Genomic DNA, 6,703 nt, shown 5'->3' with positions numbered 1-6,703 from the left:
CGCTCAGTGTGGAGTTTGATCCTTACAGTTTTTATATCTATGCAGTGCTTAATTTGTAAAACAAGAAGTGCCAGGGCTCTTGTCAGGAGGCCACCGCAGCTTGCACCACACAGTGCCCCAGCTGTGCTGCCAATTATTATATTATTATTATAACATTTGTTGAGCGCTACTGTTACCTGTAGGTGTCCTGGCGCGATGTGAAATCTTGCCTGAGGATCGAACTGAGACCATACAATGATAGTACAACACAACTACTAACCATCACACACACGTTTGACAAGTTAAGACTATTCCAGGCACCCAAAAATGATGGGTTGAAGGGAAGAGCCATTTTTAAAGTATATTAAATTAATAATTAACTGTTGTTGTGAACATCTCCATATTTGCCAGACTATGCCAACTTGTGGCAGACTGTCACAAGCGCCGGTGTTGACAATTAAAAGCCGGTGCTGAGCACCAGAAACCACTGTCTCAAATTAAGCACTGGGTCTATGTAAGAGAGCTCTTCGCTGCCAACTGTGGAGGGCTGTGTGAGAGGTAAAAGAGAGGGTGGCTGTTTTTGTCTATAATGGTGACTTCTAACACCTGTGCTACTATCTAAAACAGCTAAATTTCAATAATGAAGACACAACATCTCACACCCAAAGCATGATACCATACACTATCTTTGAGTGCTCAGAAGGTCAGGAAGCTAGCATATATAGCATTATAGATGGAGCATATCTACAAAAACACATTTATCCCCACACATTGAAAAAGCTTTGACTTGCAAAGATGGCGGGCACTGTTTATTTGCTTCCTATTATACACATGCAGGGGACAATATGGATTAGGAGGGAAACTCCATTGTCTGTAGTTAGAGAGGTAAGGGGCGCCAATGGAACGCACCTGATAGCTCAAGGCATTCGAGGGGTTCTGAGTGTTACCCTTCCTAATGCCTATTGTCCGAATATTTACTCCCTGCAATACTACAGAGACCTGAACACAACAAGACAGGGTCCTCATTATCGCACTGTCATATGGGGTCAGGATTTCAATATTTTAGGCGTAGACTTGGATGTCACTTGGGGACAGCGACATCAATGGTGACCTGTCAAATAATGCACAGTGGCAAGACAGAGGCATCCCCTAGTGATAGGATGAACCTTCTACTCATCAATGCACGGATGTCAGCCACCACCCCTCAAAGAGGCGACAACTGTTACTCTGGGAAAGCCCACGTTCTCTTGCGCATTGTACCGACCCCTGTCACTTCTTAATACCAACGTTGGGATGCTTGCCAAAATCAGTGAGAATTGATCAGGCAGGGTTTGTACAGGCCCAATTAACGATATACCATATACAACCGTTTTTCAACTGATTCCTGACATAAAGGCCGCTGCCGTCTTCCTGGATGCACAGAGCCTTTTGGGTTTTTGGAGGGGGAAGGGCTATGTGAGGGTGCAGCTAAAAAGACTGGCACTGGGGTTTGTTAGTGGCCTGGATCTTGCTTCTGTATTCTGACTGGGTTGTCAGACTGAGTGTCACTAGGGTACTGTCCCGACCGTTTCGTTCCTCAAAGGTACCCACTATGGTTGCTCACCATGGCCTCTTCTCTATGCCTTAGCAGTAGAGCCACTACTAAGTATGTTGCAAAAACATAATTCGTGCAGGGGCCTGAGATCTGAAGGGGAGGGTATGCCTGTTTCTCTATATGCGGATGACATCCTACTGTATGTATGTAATCTTTTCCTGATATTGTGCAAGATCATTACATTTGGTGGACAGTCTGGTCTCAAGATTAAGTGAGATGAATCTTCAGTATTCCCCTTAACTGTTTGCATGACTGAGTGCACATTGGACTATATATTGTGGTAGACCGAAGACTCTGTGCTCTGTCTTGGTGTTGGGGTGTACTGTGATCGCTCAGTGGTATTGACTACTGGGTGACAATGGATTGGCAAACCGAACACGAAAATTACTGGATGAGACTGCCGCTCTCTATGGCTGGTCCTATTGCAATCGTCAAAATGATGCTTCATGCCAAACTTCTTTACCTTGTTGTCACATATCTATTACCCAAACAAGTGCTTTTTGGACACACTTAAATCTCTTATGACAAATTTGATGTGGGCGGGTAACCAGCCCAGGGCAAATTTGAGTACTCTCATATTGCCACATGAAGCTGGAAGCCTTTCCATTTTGGACTTTGAACTATACGCAGCCAAGGTGAAATTTGGGAATATTTTTGTTTCATGAAGAACTTCACTTAACGTCTGAAAGAGACGCGCACCTGTGGGCTTTCTTTCAGTGGTAATTTTGCTCTTGGCTGGGCGAATGGGGAGCAGGATGAACCTGGTGTGATTGGCACCCTACTTCCCACTAATGGCGATAGAAGAGAACCCTTGCAATCCCTTTGATATTGGAGCCAAGGCAAAACTGAAGCTTGCAAGACCTGCAGAGTTAAGCACCTTGTGGGAGGGCTGATCAAAACTTGACACAATTCAAAGCAGTTATCTCTGTCCTAAAACCATTGGACAATGTCCTATATTATAGACTACTTAATACTTTAAAGCCACCTTTCCCAGACTTCACTGAAGAGGCCCCTTCCCTCCTGCACACACATCTCTAATTTGAAAGTCCCAGTACCCAACAAATTTACTAACTTTTCAGGTAACGCAACACAGCAAGGTAACTTGCATTGCCTTAAACTGAGAGAGCAGAAATGTGCCATGTCTACTAAGATATGGTACACTTTTGCTCCCTTGTTTTGCTGCCGAACTGTGTGCTGCCTAGAGCTCACACAGGTACCCCTGCAGTATTGTTAAGGGCAGGAGTATTGTGGTATCCCTTCCTGAACAAAAACAATCCTTAGAGAAGCGTTTCCCAAACTGTGGGTCACGACCCACTGGTGGGGGTGGCGCCAAAGTCCAGGTGATAAATAAAGATCCCTTTAAATTCTGTATTTGACATGTCACATTTGCTGGGATTCAAAGACAAAGGTCAGATGTGGGGCTATGTCTTCTGCTGTTTATTTTTTTAACCATGAATGGTGTTTAGAAACTCCTGTCAATCTTCGGTCAGAGAAACAAAAGTAAAGTGAATTGTGTGACAATCCTGCTGGAGTACATGTGTGAAAGGAAAGCTGGAGGATTGCTCACCACAAAGTTTAAATACCTGTAAATGAACTGTATACATTCAGCGGTGAGGAATGGAATGAGAAGCATATTGTTTTGCAATTCTGAAGTGTGATGGAAAATAGGTCCTTATTTATGAGTCCTTGCGACAGTTTTGTGCCGCCGTTGCATCATTTTTTGTGACGCATCGGCGGCGTAAAACATGCCCCCTGTTGCTCCCTATTTACAAAGTGACACATCTAAATAGATGCGTCACTTTGTAAACCCCTGAGCTACATTATAGCTGCGTCAAGTGTAATGTATGCAGTGGGGGTGTTCCCACGAAAGTAAGCCTCATAGAAGTGATGCAGTAAAATCTATGCGGTTTCACTGCACCACTTCTAGGATGTAAATGCGTCAAAACCTTACACCTGCCTCTTGGCAGGCATAAGGGTGACGCAGTTCTATATTCATGGCTTCCCTCCCTGCATTGCTGGACGTGTGTTACGCTCCCGACACAACTCCAGCAATGCGTCATTTTTGCGCCGACAGATTCGTCAGTAAAACTGACGTATCTGTCATTCCTTGCGACATGATGCGTCATACAGTAAATATAACGCATCCATCAAGTCGCAAGGAGGGTGCAATGAAAATTGGCTGTTTTCACGCAGCGATGCGTCACTTTTCATAAATAAGGCCCAAAGATTTTAGTAGGGTTAGAAAAAATCAAGATACTTTACATGGTGATATACAAATAGTAAATTTTCACTGAAACCAGATTTCCACACATTATCATTTGTGTAGAATATAGTTTTGTCTATAAAACTATATATCAGTGCAAATTTAGTGACCATTTCAATGGAAAATGTGCTGTCTGTTTTTTTCAGTGAATCTTTTGTCGTAATGGGAGCGACCCCATAGGGTTCCAACAACATTCATCCTACAACTAGCAGAGGTGGCCCTCAAAAATAATTATTTCAGATTTGAAGATCAATTCTTTGTACAAGTTATAGGCACCACTATGGGATGTCCTTATGCTCCAGAAATGGCGGTACTTTACATGGCCCAATACGAAAAAAGATTGATTGAAAACAACTATCCCTTCAGAGGCAAATATTACAGTGTTTGCGCTACATCGACGATTTACTATGAAAAAGAATCAGAGCGTAGGACAACAAATAGTGCGCGCAGAAATTTCTCTACCCAGACAGAAAAGTGATTTATTATCGCAATGGAACTTAAAACCAATTGAAGGCCATCGTAAGTGTGGCAATTGCGTGGCCTGCAGTTCTACCATAGAGGGTACAGAATTCCACCACAACAGCATTAAATGGAACCATTCAGATTTTACTAATTGTAAAACCAAGAACGCAGTCTATGCTATAATATGTCCCTGCATGAAAATCTATATAGGGAAGACAAATCAATAGGTAAATACCCAAATCACACAGCATAGATCGAGAATAAAAAAGAAGGTGGTTACTGCCCCAATGGTCGAGCACTTTATTGAAAAGTCCCATGGCGAGAATGAATTTAAATGGACAATCTTATCAGTAATCTACGCAGCAAAACGTCCAATTGACATTGAAAGTACGCTACTTCAAAAAGAGGCATATCTATTTTTAAAATACAATAGCGCTATGACGGGCCTCAACAGTATGACAGATCTGTCCAAAACTTAAAACTACGTGACCCACAATGCAATACAGTGGTCAACTAAATGAACACCGCCGGATTGGTAAATACATCTGAAACTACACTCCCCAGAAATCCTGTAAAAACCATAATAGGCAAAGCCTCTGAACAAAATGTCTGCCGTTCGTAATGGTATCCAGGAAGACAACATAAAATGCAGTTAAACTTTAAGTGGGATTGAGGTAACCCCAGGATGATAAACAACATATATGAGAAATTGCTAAGAAAGCTAAAGCCAGAATAGATAATCGGACTCCCAAATTTTATTACAGAAAACGCGAGCGAGAAATCGCGAACGCGAGGAATAAGAGCGGCGACTACCGCGAACTCTGCTGATAGAGGTATGCACTTGATTCATTGTAACTGTGACTAGAAATACAATGTTGCAAGGGAGCACACAGTAAACAGGTCTTATTCCCCCACAAACAACAAGCGCCGTCACAAAATAATCCAACGATACGAGCGGCCCAGCCAAACAACGCCTCAAAAGCAGGTACACACAAATGTTAAAATTTTGAAGCAGAGAGACACGTGCAATAATAACACCATAACAAAATATTGCAACAAGTTTATATGTCTTGTAGGACGCTATGCATATAAATGGCCGCGCTATTCAGTAAAGAAAAGAAAGAAGAATAAAAGGTAGGAAATAGCAAACAAGAACGGAAGTCCTTTTTTAAATGATACATCCTAAATCGATATTACTGACAGGTGTTTCTGTTTTTCAACAGAAAGCCCCCCAAACAAGAGAAAGCTATTCTTGTGGTTGCCCAAAACTTGATGGGAAGGTAGCCAATACTTCTCAGGTACAATTGATAATAAAACGAGAAAATGCTAGCAAACAATGAATGAGAAAAGGAAGGAGCCCCAAAAATAAAAATAAAATGTCTTTTGTGTTATACATCCTTTACAGAAAACACCAACGCTGCTAAAAACTCAAAAGCCCTGACGAGAATCCTGGTACTCAACGCCCAGGATTCGAAACGCGTCGGCATATGACCAAAGCACAGAGGAATGACGAATTAAATTCCAGCTTGTGAATTAAGGATTAATTCCCCTTCCAGAAAAACTAAATCCAAAAAACGTTTTTCCCTGTGTATATACGGATACCTGTTATAGACACTAGAAGGAAGTCTAGGATCACTAATTTGTCCAACATAATTGGTGGAAAAGGATGCATGTATTGGATGTCCTTTCTTTCGTGTTTTGTATATAAATGTTTAATGTGATGTATTATGTACAGTATGTTTTATCATCTATGTGGACTCAGAATGTTTTGTAAAATGGCTATATATAGAATATAGATATGACCGGACAACTGTCTTTTTCATGTTGAAACAAACTAATGAAGAACAAAAGAATTTGAAAAATAAAAGGTATTAATAAAATACCGGTACAAACAAAAAGCAATATGTTTGGCCATAAAGCGAAATTGTGAATGCTTTAAAAGAACGTGAGGTACAGGCTTACTCCCCCTCCTTTTTACAATAATACGGCCCTGCCTAGTCCTCGTCCCTTGGGCCTAACTCCTCTTTTATCTAAACATATAGGGTCATATCACCAACAAACTGCGATAAACATCGCAGAGCGCACATAGCGCAAATTTGTATATCGCCGGCTATCGCCGGAATTAATCGGCGAGATAACGCATTATTATCAACGCTTATCTCCACGGCGATAAAAATTCTGGCGATAGCGACGTAATGAGGGAACATCGCTGGAAATCCAGCGATGCAGCTACAGCGCTAAGGGAATCCTTGTTAATAGGGAGATGTGGACTTAGGCTTAGAATCCACCTCCCATTATAAATATAGCTAAGTCTGACATTTTGCAGACATTAGCTTATGGTGATAACCGCGGTTAGCGACGATTTTATGTCGCTATGGGTATTAGGGTCCGGCTTGATGATACCG

The 6,703-nt window shown here is 41.8% G+C and overlaps 1 long non-coding RNA gene across 1 annotated transcript; it reads left to right on the top strand.

The window, feature by feature from the left end:
- Positions 1-5,250: 5,250 nt before the first annotated feature.
- Positions 5,251-5,934, top strand: LOC146857816 (uncharacterized). The gene is made up of 3 exons (XR_014979614.1): positions 5,251-5,432; positions 5,522-5,596; positions 5,704-5,934. It is a non-coding gene; the product is annotated as an uncharacterized LOC146857816 (long non-coding RNA).
- Positions 5,935-6,703: the final 769 nt, after the last annotated feature.

Source organism: Triturus cristatus, chromosome 3_2, assembly GCF_964204655.1.
Source record: "Triturus cristatus chromosome 3_2, aTriCri1.1, whole genome shotgun sequence".
NCBI lineage: Eukaryota > Metazoa > Chordata > Amphibia > Caudata > Salamandridae > Triturus > Triturus cristatus.
The sequence above is the reverse complement of the archived record's forward strand: the minus strand, read 5'-3'. Positions and strand labels throughout refer to the sequence as shown.